We start from the raw sequence: 18,102 nt of genomic DNA, 5'->3' as shown, positions 1-18,102 counted from the left end.
GGGTGCCACAGGTTCACCACTGTCTCCCCTCTCCAGCCTCCCTATCACCCACACGTCACTGCTCACCTTTGACCTCTCCTCTAATACCTACAAAGCCCTCACTCATCATACCTTCTGTCATTCACACTGAACCCCTCCTTCTCGCCCATAACTTCCTTAACCCTGGCCTCTCCCCACACCCGGTAGCTCCCCCTCCCTCACCAGCACACATGGACACTTCTTGAATTGGAAGACCCCCCCTCCAATCTGGAGCCGGGGGCGAACCCCCTACCACTCTCTCCTCTCACACTCCCTTGCCACACCGGCATAAGTTAACACTTCATGGAAGTCCCTGTGGACTCTCCCTCCCGAACCTCCCACTCCTCCAGCCTGGATCCAGGGGTGAACCCCCCTCCCATCTCCCCCCTCTCAGACTCCCTTGCCCCATCGGCATAAGTTGACACTTCATGGAAGACCCATCCCTCCAGCCTCGAGCCAGGGGCAGGGGTGCATCCCCCCACACACTCCCTTACCCCACCGGCATAAGTTGACACTTCATGGTAGTGCCTGTGCCCTTCTCTGTGTGGACAGCTTTTTTTGTAGGTGGCTCTATGTGTGGGTGGCTCTGTCTGTGTGAGGGTGGCTCTGTGTAGGTGGCTCTGTGTGCGTGAGGGTGGCTCTGTGTAGGTGGCTCTGTGTGTGTGGGTGACTCTATGTGAATGACTCTGTGTGGGTGGCTCTGTGTGTGTGTGTGGCTCTGTCTGTGCGGCTCTGTCTGTGTGTGTGTGGCTTTGTGTGTGTGTGCAAATGCAATACGTCACACATTTGTGAGAGATTAAGCTATTGACATTGTAAATGAAAATGCCATTTATTTATCTGTTTTCAAAACCAACACATAAATACAAAATTTGTCATTTACAATGCCAATAGCTCTAATTTTTACAAAGGCGAGACCGTTGCATTGTAAATGCTTGTTTGTGTATGTGGCCTGTGTGGTTTACACATTACCTGTATGAGTGAATCAAATGACAGCCAAGTGCAAACATCTCACACCTCTTTCTACCTATGTTGTGGATAGTCCAGGCTGGGGAACAGCTTCTGTGAGGATCAACACTACACATAGTCCGTGTTTGAAGAGTAGACTGGAAAAGACACTTGAAAGAAGACCTACCTCAAACTGGTTCTAAAAGTGCAGACAGTGGATCCATATCTATTCTCCGCTTTGACTGTATGTAGGTGGAACCCATTGAAACTTGTGTTACTAGTTCAAAACTTCTCTATGATCAGTATAAATAATGCTCAACAGAGTACTCAGAGGACTGCTGTACAACTGGAGCTTTTGTCTGCCATTCCCAGAACTAGGGGGGTATAAGTAGAGTCTATACATTTCTGCAATAATTTATCACCTCAAGTGCTGAAGAGGTTGTTCTTGGCATAGACTGCAGAGCCGTAATATGACAGCCTGTCAATTGAGAGAGGGAAGGAGCCTTTCAACCCAGCAGAAGGAGTGATTGTCTAAAAGGAATGAGCTGCAGCATGACACTGGTGCACTGTGACTGGCAGGAGCGGAGCACTATAGAGAGTGATCTGTGGACTCAGTGTCAGGGTCTCTATATACTCTCACATGATTCTCAGCCAGAACAGTGAAGCTGTGGCTTGGACTGAGCTGCTGCACTAGAAACCTTTGACTGTGGCATGCAGCATGACCTGAGTTGCTCTGCCCAATTAATCTACAGTTCAGTGATGTGAGCTGCTGCACAAGTAGCATTCAATCGTGGACTGACCTGAGTTGATGCACAAGAAGCACTCACCTGCAGTCTGACCTGAGCTGCTGCACGGGACGTAGTCAACTGCAATGTGACCTGAGCTACTGTGCCCAAGTGATTGACTGCTATAAGAACTGAGGTGCTGCACAAGGAGTAATCATGTATGTCATGATTTGAGCTGATGCACAAGAAGCAATCACCTGCAGCATGACCTGAGACGCTGCCTGGGAAGTAATTAACAGCAGCATGACCTGAACAATGGTCTTCCACCCACCCAGGGTAGCCCACCTATCATCTCAAAGGCTGTAAAAAATCTGGCCTGCTTGTGACCACTGCAAAAAAACAAAGAGAGATCGAGGATGTAGGGGTAAGTCCCGATACCCTGGGTAAAGTTACAAAAACAATGTGGACGAACCCTGTTATAGTGTGGATCTATCAATCACTAAGTGTGGTAAATCCAAGGACCCATCAGGTGTCTTTAAAAGACCCCTCACACACCAACCTGGTTGGTGTCATGCTTCAACACTGGGGTCCCAACCAGATGGCCTATGTGCCCAGTTGTGCTACGATTACAGCAGAGCGGGTGTGGTGTGAATGTGTGATGTGAGTGTTAAAAATATCTCTGAGAATCCTTGCCAAATAATTTTATTAGTGGGGTATGGTTAAAAGGCTATGTGATGCAACTAACAAGAAGTAACGATCTGTAGTTGTCTAGGTGATGTGGTCTACATGTTTCAACCCGTTAAAAAATTGAGATGGGCTATCTTCAGGACCGTGAGTGGCAAAGTGAAGGCCCGTGATAGGGTGAAGTACCAACACACATGCTAAGGTGTGTGGACTGGGTGTCGGTATACTTACTGACACCGTTCATAAACCTGTAGAGGAACAATAAATAGACAAGACAAAACAAGACATGTAGTTTTTTGAGCAACATAAAATGCAATCTTTCAAAGTAACAATAAAATACAATCTCAAAACATGCTGTGATAATCAACGTGACCCCCACTGTGATAGTGATAGAGTAATGATGGCATAGCATGCAGGTATATGGTAGGAAGGAGGTAAGACAGTAATGAGGATTCCTTGCCTCAAGTCTTTTGTGCCTGTCTCCCTTGCGGAGACCTCTAAAGCCATTCTGGCTAGTAAATCTGGATCTCCTTTTGACCCATGCCCCCCTTTGGTTTTGCAGGCATTGGTGGAGGTTGTTAATCTTACCATTAACAGCATTATAAATTCATCGCTAGCCACAGCAGCAATCCCCAGTGAATGGAAGCTCGCTGCAGTTAAGCCCCTCCACAAAAAAGCCCTAGCTGACCCGACGACCCTCTCTAACATGCGGCCTATATCCCTGCTCCCATGGGTGTTCAAACTGGTGGAACAGTTCGTTAACAGTCAACTTACGAGCTTTCTGGAGGAGAAAAACATCCTACATCCCAACCAGTCAGGATTTCGGTCAAAACACTCTACCGAGTCTGCCCTGCTGTGTACAGCAGAGACCCTACGAATGGCCATAGACCAGGGAAAGAAGGCTGTCCTGATTTTATTAGATCTATCGGCAGCCTTTGACACGGTTTCACATAACATCTTAGTGGACCGATTGGTGGCCGCAGGAATAGGAGGGACAGTCTTGGGTTGGCTCAGGAACTTTCTAAACAACAGACGCCAAATTACAGTTTTGGGCAAATTCCAGTCGGAAGCTAAGGTCATCAGCTCCAGGGTCCCTCAGGGCTCGAGGTTAAGCCCTGTTCTCTTTAATCTATATATGGCACCCCTGATCGAGCTAATTGCATCATTTCATATCAGTACAATATCATATGCAGATGACACTCAGCTCATCCTGGTACTGGATGGGGAACTGTCTGGGGCGGAGGAAAACCTGAAAAATTTCCTAACAGCCACATTTTAATGGATGACTGAGAACCACCTCCAATGCAATTCCGGCAAGACGGAGATCTTGCCTTTCGGAAATCAAAATCTGTTTTCCCCGAAAAACTGGTGGCCGGACGATGCTGAAGCCCCCCCAAATACCATCTTGTCTGCTTGAAACCTGGGCGTTAAATTTGATGACCAACTGTGCTTTAAACAGCAAGCGGTGGCCGTAGCTGGTATGTGTTTCCACATAATTAAATCTCTGAGGAAGTTTTTTGACCTTCTTCCTCTGTCAGCCAAAAAATCAGTCGCAGTTGCCTTAATAACTTCGAGGCTGGATTACTGTAATAGCCTATATGCTGGAGTCAATAAGTCCGTACTCCATAGGCTACAGATGGTCCAACATGCTGCTGCCCGGCTGGTGCTACACTGGCCCCGTAAGTCATCTGCGTCAGCTGCGCTTAAAGCGCTGCATTGGCTACCAATTGGCAAAAGGATCCTATTTAAGATCTTGCTGATCACATTTAGAGCCTTTCAACAGCAAGGGCCTAAATATCTGTGTAACGGTTTTAAACGGTACCATCCCACCCATTGCCTGAGGTCTGCTAGTCAGAACCTGATAATAATCCCCAGATTCAGACTGGCTACCAAAGGAGGAAAATCTCTCTTCGTCCTGGGTGCTGGGCTTGGAACAAGCTTCCACCTTACCTTAGGTCATTGTCCCACGAAACTCAGTTTAGGAAAGCTTTAAAAACTTGGGTGTTTTCTCTTACAGATGTGGCCTGCAGAGCGTTAGTGTAAAGTGTAAAGCATTTTCCATCGAGTTGATCTCTTTCCCTCAACCTTGTCATCTGGTTGTTTGAGCGCCAAGATACTCCTTGGAGTGATAGGTGCGCTATAAAAGTGTCCTTTACATTTACATTTACATTTATGTTGGAGCACGGCGGCCATATAGGGAGGCCCGTGGTCTGAGACAGGGAAAAGGAAATATGCCATGGTGTACACGGCGGCGTGTCTCTTACCAGCCGGGACATCGGGAGAACGCAGTAGGTTGCACATTTGGCATCAAGCTGCCTCAACCGCTTCTACCTTTTTAAACGTGCATTCTTGTTTACACGTAACCTATGCAATTATAGGAGTTCGCATGGCCGCATATGTGACTCACTTCTTGCATGCCACTCCACATAACTTGATTAGTTGGCACCCTGCACTTAGCGCGTAATTACCACTTGCCGCCCGCAGCATACCAGCATGAGTTATTTATCGTATTTCGGCCACTCGCCCCATAATGCTCTCATGTGACCATCTAATTCACGTTTCAGCGTAGGTGCATGTTCCGCATGGTGTGCTATTCATCTTACGATGCTCCCCTGTGATCATCCAGTCTCACAGCGATTTTCCGATTTCCTATTAAGTATGCTGTATATACCTGCATGCTGTGCCATCATTACTCTATCACTATCACAGACGGTGCACTTAAAAGATTATTGGTGTAAAAACTGCACCTTAGCTAATACTCACTGAATTGTACCCAAAGTGTGTGTATACACCTGAGCCAAAGTGGGGTGGGGTGGGGGCAATAGTGGGGAGAGGTATCAAAGTGCTCTAACAACAGCACAATAATTTGCTTCATGTGCATGATAGTTAGTTCAAATACACAACAAAGGGGCAGATTTACAAGCCCCTTGCACCATTTTTGCGTCACTTTTCCCATGTTAACAGTGACACAAAAGTGGTGCAAGGGGCTTGTAAATCTGCTCCAAAGTACTTTTGAAAGTCAAGTTCCGAGTTGGACAATCCTTTATTATAAGGATGTGTTTTTTTTTAACACTGTGCTTGAGCACCCCACACACTACCTCTCTGAGAAACCTGTGATGCTTGCCATCGCTGCCACTGAAAGTCAAATTCTGAAGAGGTTGTACTTGGCCTAGTTTGCCTAGCCATAATAGGACAGACCATCGGTCATCAAAGGTAAGCAACCTCAACCCCCATGGTTGAGGCAAGAAACCATTGCCTGGCATATGCCCCCCTAATGAGATGCACAAAGCAGACCAAGTGTTAGAGTCTGAGTCATGGCAAGAACTGTAGGTGCTGCTAGCTGCTAGGGGACTGAGCTGTAAGTAATCCCACAAGGCATAAGTTGAGTGCCCCACACATGTGAGACTTGGGAGGTAAGCCCAGGAACAGTTCAGTAAAGGAGTGTTCTTTCCCAAAACTCTACCTTTGTTTCAATAATTGGCACACCTCAGGGCCACATGTAAGTCCCCTGTAAAAGGAACCCCTGTTACCGTGGGCCTTGTGACCATAGAGGGCCTCTGAGGGCTGCAGTATGTACTATGCCACCCTTTGGACCGTCACCTTACCGTCCACACACTGCCATTGCAGGCTGAGTGTTCTGGTGCCGACCAAACTGAAGAGTCGACATGGCACACACCCCTGAGTGAAGTAATGAATCAGGTAAACAGTTACCTAATAAACTGGGTGCACAGAAGAGTCAGTACTTATAAAGCTCTTGTCAATTTATAACCATGTTTGTCAAAAATAAATCAATCACATAATCACAAAGGTATTTCCATCAAAGGTTTTATTATTAAAAATGGGTAGATCGTATGGATACAAATATTCTGTAATGGTTACAATACATATATAAAGATGGAAACATACAAGCTCAAACTTATAACTAAATACATATTACAAACAATACATTCTTCCTGAATGAGGTTCCACTTATTCATGTGATGCCCTATGCATTTTGAGATGGGCTGTTCCTACTTCAGGGGCCTCTAAAAAACAAATATAACCAAATGTTAAATTAAAGACTACGTTGCGCTAACACTCGCTACCAAGTGATTCCTATACCCGACTAGGTGAGAAAAAAAGAACAAAGATACCTTAGTTCAAGACAAAGTTCTAAAAATAATTTCCACACCTACATGAAACGAATACTATAAATTGTGGAGATTCAGTATTCCCTAAATCTACAAAACGATCAAAATGTCTTGCACACCAATTCATATAAGAAGTGAGAAGTGAAAAAGGCTTGAATGGCAGCAAACATGCCAATAGTGTTTACTAAATCACCACCCTTCACCGAGACCATAAATCGTGATCATGCTTTATTCATACAGGTTAACATGAGCTGCACTTACTACTACACGCAGTAAACAGCGGCTACCAATCCAAACGACATACGAGTATTAGGAGTACTATACACTGGGATACTGAAAATTTGACATAAAACAAATGTGTAATACAGTGACTATTCTGTGCTATGTAAATGAAACTAAAAATGAACCACGTGTCAAAATACCTTCCACTTTGCTGAAAACAGCTTGGCTCAGCTGCACATATAGAAAACAAACCAAAGCTACTCAGGAAAAGATAGTCTTTCCAAGGCTAACATGATTCTGTAATGCTTCTCGTGTACAGACGTGCCTTCTGCTGGCTATAAACACTTACCCGGGGAGGGACAGAGTCAAAGTCCTCTGCGATATTCTCCCTATGTCATGAGTGTTAGTGCTGTATTCCTCCCAAATAAAACCAAACGTTCCCGCGTACTGAACGTAATGACCACCTGATTGTGGCTACATCCATCATCCATGCATACTAAAATTTCCTGATAACAAAGCGGCCATCATTACATGGTGAGAGAACCCATTGCCCACTAGGCAAATATCGCTTTGCGATCCAAGTCTGGATGTCAATTATCAAAATTCCTACACAATCTAAATCTGAACTGTATGTAAACATAAAGACAATCGCCACCTATCACAAATACACATAGCCTGTTAGTTTTCTCCATATCGTCAATGTACTAATGAGGCAGCCATTTTCTCATAATACGAGACCCCCGAATCGCTGTTGCGAAAATACCTTTGTGGTCAGGAGCTGGATGATACCCATGAATATTCCTACTGGTGTCAACAACTAGACTGTGAGGGTGGCTGGAACCAATTGTATTCAACAAGTAAGGAGGAAAAATAAAGTGCAACTGTGATTATCCATAACTCACACAAGATGTACAACATGTGCTGTTATTGCCAATTAATGCTTACGTCTCGTGATCATGATGGAAAATGTATAATAATAACAACAGAGATGAATATGAACTGATTGTGCAACAACGAGAAGCAGCATAATGGGTTAACAAAATACGCCGAAAGGCGTTTAACAAACAAACATATACATACAATAATGTGTTAATCAGTATGCTCTGGGGTAAAAAGTGTATTAACTAATCAAAATGTCTAATTATAAAAAACAGCTTAAATCGAGTTTGTCGTTTAAGCCGAGTGGCATTATAGTGTTGAATTTTTTTATCCAATGGACTCCTTTTTGAGACAGTATCTTACTGGGGTCTGAACACTCCTTAGGTTTCACTTTTTCAAAAACCAGAAATCTCAGTTGAGTGATAATGTGACGCTGTTCCAACCAGTGAACAACCACGTTGGATTTAGTATTCTTAATCCGGATCATAATTTTGTGTTCTCCGATCCTTATTTTTAATTTTCTTTGACACAATAAATCACATTCATGGTCTTGACTGAACTGAGCGAAAAGGGTACCGATGGACAGAGCGGTGCCTCATTCCCTGAGCGGATGCCAGGTGAGGTGAAGAGTACTCCCGCACGGAATGAGTCCAAGAATCCTGTAATATTTGACTACTTTTGAGATACACAGGTCATGGTAGGTTGTATCGAACAAACCATTTTCTTTAGATATTTTGTATTTAGGTTTCACACACTGTATGCACAATATTCCAGTAGCAATTCTCTATATAAAGGTCCTGATTAAAGCCTGGATTTAACAAATCCAGAGGCTGAAACATGTAGACCTGTCATTCCAGCTGACTTTTCACAGTTATCCTTTCAAACTGTATACGCACTGTTTTTATGTTTAACACTAGGACAGCGCTTATTAAAATTGTATTGTATCCTGGTAGCCAATTTTAAAACTGCAGATCTTTTTCTTCACATTCACTTATATGCACTGCAATAATCATCAGCACCCCTTCCAAATAAGAACTTTATCCCACCATTTTCTGGGATCTGAGCAAATTCTAATTTGGCCACTGATAAATACAGCGTGAGTTTCCTTCTGATGTTGGGAAGGGTGCAGCCCTTGTTTGCACTAGGATTTGCAATCAAGAGGAAATCCCAGATGATGAGAATTGCGACCACAGTGGGCTGATGGGATTTTATTCGTGCTGTGAACAGTTATCTTTCTGACCTAGAAGCATTGGCTTTTTGCTGTCCTGTTTCTTCTATTCTTCTGTTCTCAGACCAGTAGTTTCTTTTGGTTGTTTTACAAGGTTTAGTGTGGGGATAGAACACTGTCTGGTATTTAAATGTTTTCCCCAGGACCCCCTGTTTAAAGAATTTTTGATACTGAGAGTCATCTCACCCAGGTTGAATATGGTGTATAAATGGCAAAGAGTTCCGGATGCCTAATGTAGACATTATGGTCTTAGCTATAAGGTTCTTTACTCTCATAACGCAACATTACCTTTGAGCTGGTCAAAGTCTCAGCCATGCAGTTTTCCCTCTAATACCTGGAACTAGTTTTCTCAGATTTTCTCCTTTGCGTGGTGTTAGAAATGGGGGTCTCTAGTTGGCAATGGCTTGCACTTTTGTCCAAGTAGTGACGATTCTTCCTAGTCAGGATAAGGGAGTTACACTCCTAAAATAACCCCTGCTCACCCCCTTGGTTGCTTGGCACGAGCAGTCAGGCTTATCTTAAAGTGTGTAAAGCATTTGCACGTAACCTACAGTAGTACAGTGTAAGCACTAAAAAAGGACTCCACACCAGTTTATAAAAATAGCCAATATTTTTATATACAAGACCAAAAATGATAAGAATCCACAATACAGTACTTAAAAACCTACGGTTATCAAAATACGCTTTTAAAACAGTTCCTTGACTTTGATAGCTCCGTCCGGGGCTATCATGGCGTCGTGAGCAAACAAATCCAAACAGTTCAGGCTGGTCGCGGTGTCCCGGACCAGCTATGGTTTTGGGAAGACCCGCAAAGAGTACCTGTTAGAGATGCAGGGCGCCGAGGCCCTTGAAGTCAATCGCGTTGCAGGTCGAGCTCTTTTCTGTTGGGAACAGGAGTGCTGGTATCGGAAGGCATCGGGATCTGCAGTGCGAAGTGCAGGGCTGCGGTGTGAGGTGCCCTCAGGCTGCGGTGCGTGCAGCAGGGCCTTGTGGCAGCATCAGATGGTGTCATCGGTGAGACCAGGGTCGCAGTGTGAGGTCAAGGTCACGGTGCAAGCAGCGGAGGCCTTGTTGCTGAAGCGCTGTCGTAGGCTGATGAACGGGAGTCGATGGTGCCGGAGTCGGTAGGCCAAGGCTGAGGTGCAGGATGAGGGCTTTGCGTCGTTTAACTTTACGAGCGGTGCCCTCGAACCATGGTGCAAGCAGCGGCATCAATTTAGGCTTGGAGTGGTGGCGTTGGGGACGCCAAGGCATCAACGTGAAGCGAGGCGGTGCGGAGTGCGGTGCCCACAGGTCGGGGTGCGAGCAACCGCTCGGTGGCATCATCGTCGGTGAGACCAGGGCCAGGGTGCAGCATTGCGGTGGTGCTGTCTGCAGTGCCCAGGTTTCGGCATGTAGCGAGGCAGTGCGGAGTGCGATCCCACAGGTCGAGGTGCGAGCAGCGGCTCGGTGGTGGCGTCAGCAGGCGTCGCTAGTGAGACCAGGGTCGTGGTGTAGTGTAGTTCCTATATTCCCAATAGGCTCTGCACATCGGAATAATATAAACAGCAGTGTAGACGTAGGACTGAGGTCGACTAGGTCTCTACTGACTATATTAGACTTAATTAGTTTTGCCAGCTAGCTCAGAGGTTACTAGAAACTTTCTTGAATGTTCAGGAAAGAGTTAACTCTCCTGATTTAGACAAGAAGGGAGTAGTTTTTGACAACCGCATAAACATGACAACTTTGCTCTCAGAATAAAGAGTATATCTCTAGAGTCGTGTGAAAAAAATAGATAACTACTTCACTCAGTCAATCGTGCATACTTAGTTTCACCAGAGTGCAGAGAAATAGAGAGACGGGCGTTTTCAATAAAAGGTGTTATTTATTGAGCAGTCTTCTTTCTCATGCAAGAGAAATGAATTGCCACAATTGCAATACTTATCATGAAGTAAAGTGCGTACAGTAAAAGTAGTATTATGAAATAATACTGTAAAAGCATTGATATGGTTTCTTAGCCATATGATACTTTAAAATGGATAAAATATATACATACATAAAAACATTGACTAAAGTACTCAACTGGTGCTTCTAAGATACGCCTACCCCGGTGTACCTGACCTAAGCCTAATACTTGGGAAGGAGTAAGTAAGTTGCAGTTTAAGTTAAGTGAGTTTTTGCCAAGGATCTGAATCAAGAATTCTCTTAACGGTTTAGTCAGCTCCGTACCTTGGTTCTAGATTGTAGGAGGTCTTGTATCTCTCTCTCAGGACTCGATCTCCCAGCAACCCGCAAGGGTGACTGGAAACACCGGAGCTGGATTTTCTCAACTGGAGAAAAAGACAGCGTCTTTCTCAGTGCGTCAAAAGGGAGGGGCGGCTTCCTTCGCCTCTCGCATCAGCTGGGTTTCGGGCAAGTAGATAGCCGCTCTGCTCCAAATCACCGTGTGTTTGCTTAAGGCAACGTTGGTATATTTATATCTGAAAGGTGCCGGGTTTGACGCAAGGTTGGACATAAGACGTCACTAAGAGCTAAGAGTTCTTTCTGGACTCCAGGAGTTCTTGTGCAATTCAAAACAAAGCAAATCAAACACTCACCCCCAGTCAACTGATCTGGGTTTAATCAATCACCATTCTTTAGCCCATTCAGCCACCTCAGTTCAGACATGGCCATATGCAAATCAGTCTGACCCTGTGCCTCATGGGGACAGTCCAGCCCGAACTGCCAAGCCATGTCTTCCCTGGACCGGAAACAAGCATCCTGGGACCGGTTTCGGATTCATAATCCTCATCAGCCAGGCTATCTTGAATCCAGTGGCCAAGTGAGCAAAGGACTCACGTCTGAGCATACCCTGCCACACTTAGGGCGAACAAAACGATACAAAAGGAGATGATGGATGGAGCGTTTCAGCAAATCAAACACTCACCCCCAGTCAACTGATCTGGGTTTAATCCATCACCATTCTTTAGCCCACTCAGCCACCCCAGTTCAGACATGGCCATATGCAAATAATTTTGACCCTGTGCCTCATGGGAACAGTCCAGCCCGAACTGCCAAGCCATGTCTTCCCTGGACGGGAAACAAGCATCCTGGGACCGGTTTCGGATTCATAATCCTCACCAGCCAGGCTATCTTGAATCCAGTGGCCAAGTGAGCAAGGGACTCATGTCTGAGCATACCCTGCCACACTTAGGGCGAACAAAGCGATACAAAAGGGGATGATGGACGGAGTGTTTGAGCAAATCAAACACTCACCCCCAGTCAACTGATCTGCTCAGACGTGAGTCCCTTGCTCACTTTGCCACTGGATTCAAGCAAACTGGGCTGAAGACGGCTGTTAAGCCAGAAACCGGTCTACGGAAGCTTGCTTCCGGTCCAGGGAAGGCATGGCTTGGCAGTTCGGGCTGGACTGTTCCCATGAGGCACAGGGTCAGACTGATTTGCATATGGCCATGTCTGAACTGGGGTGGCAGAGTGGGCTAAAGAACGGTGATGGATTAAACCCAGATCTTTTGACTGGGTGTGAGTGTTTGATTGTCTCAGATGCTCCGTTCATCACCACCTCCTTTTGTACCGCTTTTGGCTGCCATAAGTGTGGCAGGGTATGCTCAGATGTAAGTCCCTTGCTCACTTTGTCACTGGATTCAAGCAAGCCGGGCTGAAGACGGCTGTTATGCCAGAAACCGGTCCTCGGAAGCTTGTTTCCGGTCCAGGGAAGGCATGGCTTGGCAGTTCGGCTGGACTGTTCCCATGAGGCACAGGGTCAGACTGATTTGCATATAGCCATGTCTGAACTGGGGTGGCAGAGTGGGCTAAAGAACAGTGATGGATTAAACACAGATCTTTTGACTGGGTGTGAGTGTTTGATTGGCTCAGATGCTCCGTCCATCACCACCCCCTTTTGTTCCACTTTTGGCCGCCATAAGTGTGGCAGGGTATGCTCAGACGTGAGTCCCTTGCTCACTTTGCCACTGGATTCAAGCAAGCCGGGCTGAAGACGGCTGTTATGCCAGAAACCGGTCCTCGGAAGCTTGTTTCCGGTCCAGAGAAGGCATGGCTTTGCAGTTCGGGCTGGACTGTTCCCACGAGGCACAGGGTCAGACTGATTTGCATATAGCCATGTCTGAACTGGGGTGGCAGAGTGGGCTAAAGAACGGTGATGGATTAAACCCAGATCTTTTGACTGGGTGTGAGTGTTTGATTGGCTCAGATGCTCCGTCCATCACCACCCCTTTTTGTACCGCTTTTGGCCGCCATAAGTGTGGCAGGGTATGCTCAGACGTGAGTCCCTTGCTCACTTTGCCACTGGATTCAAGCAAGCCGGGCTGAAGACGGCTGTTATGCCAGAAACCGGTCCTCGGAAGCTTGTTTCCGGCCCAGGGAAGGCATGGCTTGGCAGTTCGGGCTGGACTGTTCCCATGAGGCACAGAATCAGACTGATTTGCATATAGCCATGTCTGAACTGGGGTGGCAGAGTGGGCTAAAGAACGGTGATGGATTAAACCCAGTTCTTTTGACTGGGTGTGAGTGTTTGATTGGCTCAGATGCTCCGTCCATCACCACCCCCTTTTGTACCGGTTTTGGCCGCCATAAGTGTGGCAGGGGATGCTCAGACGTGAGTCCCTTGCTCACTTTGCCACTGGATTCAAGCAAGCCGGGCTGAAGACGGCTGTTATGCCAGAAACCGGTCCTCGGAAGCTTGTTTCCGGTCGAGGGAAGGCATGGCTTGGCAGTTCGGGCTGGACTGTTCCCATGAGGCACAGGGTCGGACTGATTTGCATATAGCCATGTCTGAACTGGGGTGGCAGAGTGGGCTAAAGAACAGTGATGGATTATACCCAGATCTTTTGACTGGGTGTGAGTGTTTGATTGGCTCAGATGCTCCGTCCATCACCACCCCCTTTTGTACCGCTTTTGGCCGCCATAAATGTGGCAGGATATGCTCAGACGTGAGTCCCTTGCTCACTTTGCCACTGGATTCAAGCAAGCCGGGCTGAAGACCGATGTAATGCCAGAAACCGGTCCTTGGAAGCTTGTTTCCGGTCCAGGGAAGGTATGGCTTGGCAGTTCGGGTTGGACTGTTCCCATGAGGCACAGGGTCAGACTGATTTGCATATAGCCATGTCTGAACTGGGGTGGCAGAGTGGGCTAAAGAACGGTGATGGATTAAACCCAGATCTTTTGACTGGGTGTGAGTGTTTGATTGGCTCAGATGCTCCGTCCATCACCACCCCCTTTTGTACCGCTTTTGGCCGCCATAAGTGTGGCAGGGTATGCTCAGACGTGAGTCCCTTGCTCACTTTGCCACTGGATTCAAGCAAGCCGGGCTGAAGACGGCTGTTATGCCAGAAACCGGTCCTCAGAAGCTTGTTTCCGGTCCAGGGAAGGCATGGCTTGGCAGTTCGGGCTGGACTGTTCCCATGAGGCACAAGGTCAGACTGATTTGCATATAGCCATGTCTGAACTGGGGTGGCAGAGTGGGCTAAAGAACGGTGATGGATTAAACCCAGATCTTTTGACTGGGTGTGAGTGTTTGATTGGCTCAGATGCTCTGTCCATCACCACCCCCTTTTGTACCACAATTCAAAACAAAAGCAGGGGGATTTCCCGGGCTGCTGGAGGCTTGGTTTGTTTAAAGAACATGATTCTTATGCCTTTATAAGGATACTATTTATTATAACCATATAAGGGCATAAATTGGGAATATGGAATTAGGGTCCTAGATAGAAACGCAACAGTGGTGCTGTGATGTGGCCGTACCCTCTGTGGTGCCTTCAGGACAAGGAGTCGGCTGCAGCATCATAGACATCATCAAGTTGCTTTTCTTCTGTCGCAGCACAAAACACACAGTCCCCAGTGCTGAGGGCAGAAGTGCTTGAAGTCTTTGCTGTTCCTGAGACTTCTTGAACAGGGGGCAAGCTATAGCCTCAAATGCCCTTGGAGCAACTCATAAAAGTAGATTGCAGAAAGTTCAGTCCAGTCCTTTCACTGCCCAAGACAGAAGCAGCCACTGTAGGTCAACACAGCAAAGCACACAGCAACGTGGTAGTCCCTCCTCACAGCTTCTCCAGCTCTTCTTCTTGGCAGTCTTCTTGATCCAAAGAGTCCTAAACTTCTGGGGTCTGGGCCCCAGTATTCGTTTTCAAAAATCCTTTGATCCTCTAGGCAGTGGGTGTCTGCCCAGCCAGAACCAGTTCTGCCTTCTCTGGTGTGATTTCCGGCAGGGGTTGGAGACAGCATTGTCAGAGGCAGACCAGGCCCTTTGAGGTGCAAGGAAATCTCCTCTTCCCCCATCGCAGCCTAGGTCTATTCAGTCCTTTCCTGACCTATCTAGACTTTCGGGAGCCACCCTTGCTTCCTAGCCATCTGTCATTCAAAACTCAGACAGGCAATCCACATTCCAAAGAGGCACACAGGATGATTGAGCAAGAAAATACCTACTTCCTAAAAGTGGTATTTTCAAACCCAGGATGTAAAAATCACCTTTAGTAAAAGACGCATTGTTAGATTCTGAGCTCAGGCATACTAAATATTATTTTCCCAGGGCCAGTTCTGTTTATAAGATTTTAAAAACAAACTTCCCATTCTATCCTATGGGGAACAGGTAACCTTGCAAGAGTGAAAAGCGAAATGGTCTGTAATTCACTATCAGGACGTGCCACACACACCAGGGCATGTCCTACCTTTCACATACACTGCGCCCTGCCAACAGGGGTGCATTGGGCCTACCTTAGGGGTGCCTGACATGTAAGAAAAGGGAAGGTTAGGGACTGGCCAGTGTGTGCATGGGCCAAGTCGATATGACAGTTACAAACTGCACGCAGACTCTGCAATGGCAGGTCTGAGGTACCTTTTCTGGGCTACTCATGTGTGTGGCACACTCCGTGCTGCAGGCCCAAGCGTAGCATTTGATTCCAAGGCCCTGGCACAGACAGTGCACTTTACTAGGGGTTGACAAGAAAACCAAACTGCCAATCGTGTTAACACCAATCCATAACATGCTTTACCACAGGAGCACTTGCACTTTACCACTGATCAGCAGTGCGAAAAGTGCACAGAAACAATGTCAAAACCGGGAGGGCAGAGAGCAAAAACTCAGGGGAAATCCGCCAAAAGATGCCAAGTCTAACATGGGGAATCGTAAATATGATTAAAATGAAGGAAAATAGCAATATTTTCAATAAATGTTGGGCAGTAGATTGTCTTTCATCCTACCACTTGGCAAGCCTCAAGAAGAGTAGCCTTAAAGACTATTGCACTCAGTTTGTATCCAAGTTTTGCCGCCACTTAAATCGCCTCGTCCTTGCCGCTACCTCTAAGGGGTATATCCCAATCTCCAAGTGAACCACAACTGTAGGGGTTGACTCTGGTAAACAAGATCATTTACACAAGATGGTGTACTTCACAGTGCTCAGGGATTTGTTGTTTCCACATCCATAAAGCTCTAACCCACAGAGATCATCGGTCACAGCAAATCTAGTGCAGTTACTATTATATTGCCTATTTTTGGCAAACCTTACTAATAGATCAACATTAAAGGGGCCTGACTCAAGTTATAATTCTTCTAGATTATTAGTATTGATTCCCCTTTTGCATAGAATATACCTCTCCCTCTTTAAAACAGCAAATGGTTGTGTCAAAAAGACATTGAACCTTACAGAAATTTAAGACCCAAACATCTCCAACAAGGGCCCAATCAATTCGCTTGTGTACTGTCTCCCATAAACGTGTTTCGGCAATTGACTCAAAACCTTGCAACAGCTGATGAAAGACACTATAAATGACCGATGCTTGAGCAGAACATGTTGATCTTTATTCAAAGACAGCACTGAATCACTGCTGTTACTGACGGTTCTGTGCCTACACACCATTCGATGCCTACATCTGTTAACACTCCAGTATCTAAGGCATAGTGTTTCAGGGCACTCAGTAGGATATTGATATTGATGTTTGCGTGGCCTTCTAGCAGTGAAACTGAGCAAAAACATGTTGATTCACTGCCTATGTTACGCTGCTTGTTGTAGAAGCATTTCCATATCATTTCCTCCTTTAGATTTTAAGTTCAAGATTTTCCATAAGATTGTCTTAGATCAGGACACTGGAATTAGATTCTCACTAAACTGTCCCATTCGAAAGATCCCCCATCTGCTTCAATTGTTTATGTTTTGCCCATGATTTCTATTATTTGAAAATAAGAAAGAAAATGCTGTTTTTGAAACCTAAAATAATCTATTTTTTCCCAAATGTTGCCCTCTAATTATGGATTTTGAGCAAGTGCCAGTTTAGTTCAGGAAGATACTTTCCATGAAATAAAAAAGAAATCTAGAGAGAATTGGTCAGTTAAGTCTTTGGTTTTGCAGCACCAGTGTCTCCAAAAGTACCCATACTTAGACGTGTTTGTGAAATAGAAAATCTGTTGAGGGGCAAGCCAAAATGCAAGCTTACCATTATCTTTACTAGGTTAAACATTTTTATAAGTTGTGCTATTACTAAATATTTCAGAACAATTGTCAATAACTAGACAAGTTAGGTAAATATACTGTGCCTGTAATAATTTTCAGGATATCCTCTCTCCATAGACAACAGGAAATGGATTTAGAACATTCCTTACAAAATGTGTTTGGTAGGTGGCACAATAGGAAACACTTTTACATAGTATTTGCAGATGAAAGTACATTTGATTTGTGTGAACTCTAGCCATGAGTAAAAAATGTCACTGTACCTGTAATATATATCTGCTCCTACTATTTTGTATCAAATTTAAATAGTCATGTAAAGAGCTCAAACTGCAAATCGACAACACATGTATTGTAAAATACTTATTTCAATATCCTTAATAAAACATATCTGCCGAAAGAAGCATTTGCATTTCTCACACATATTGAAGCCCATCAACAAGGCAGTTCCACTGATCATCACTCAAAGTAACTCCATCCGCCAGCAAACAAGGGGGTGAGAAGGGACACTTCTGCCAGGTACCTCTTTCCAATGGAAGAAAAGGAAATAGGACCCTTTCATACTTTGCTTCAAGGTGATTATAACGCATGCTAACCATTTAAATTTAAAGTTCTCAAACTCATATGGTAGAACAAACCCGGAAAGTCCTGATAGAGGTAATCAATGGCAGGTGCCATGTGCATGATTATAAATATTACCTTGGATCCAGCAATGTTATATCTTTTCTATGCCTGCCTGCTCAGGTAGTTTTCAAACTAGTAGGTACGCATTCAGTGATGAGCGGAGGTGGAGGCGGAGCATCAAGCATTGAGCATCGACTGTGGAGCCGAGTTGC

This window comes from Lissotriton helveticus, chromosome 8 (assembly GCF_964261635.1).
Source record: "Lissotriton helveticus chromosome 8, aLisHel1.1, whole genome shotgun sequence".
Taxonomy (NCBI): domain Eukaryota; kingdom Metazoa; phylum Chordata; class Amphibia; order Caudata; family Salamandridae; genus Lissotriton; species Lissotriton helveticus.
Note: the sequence above shows the minus strand (reverse complement) of the source record.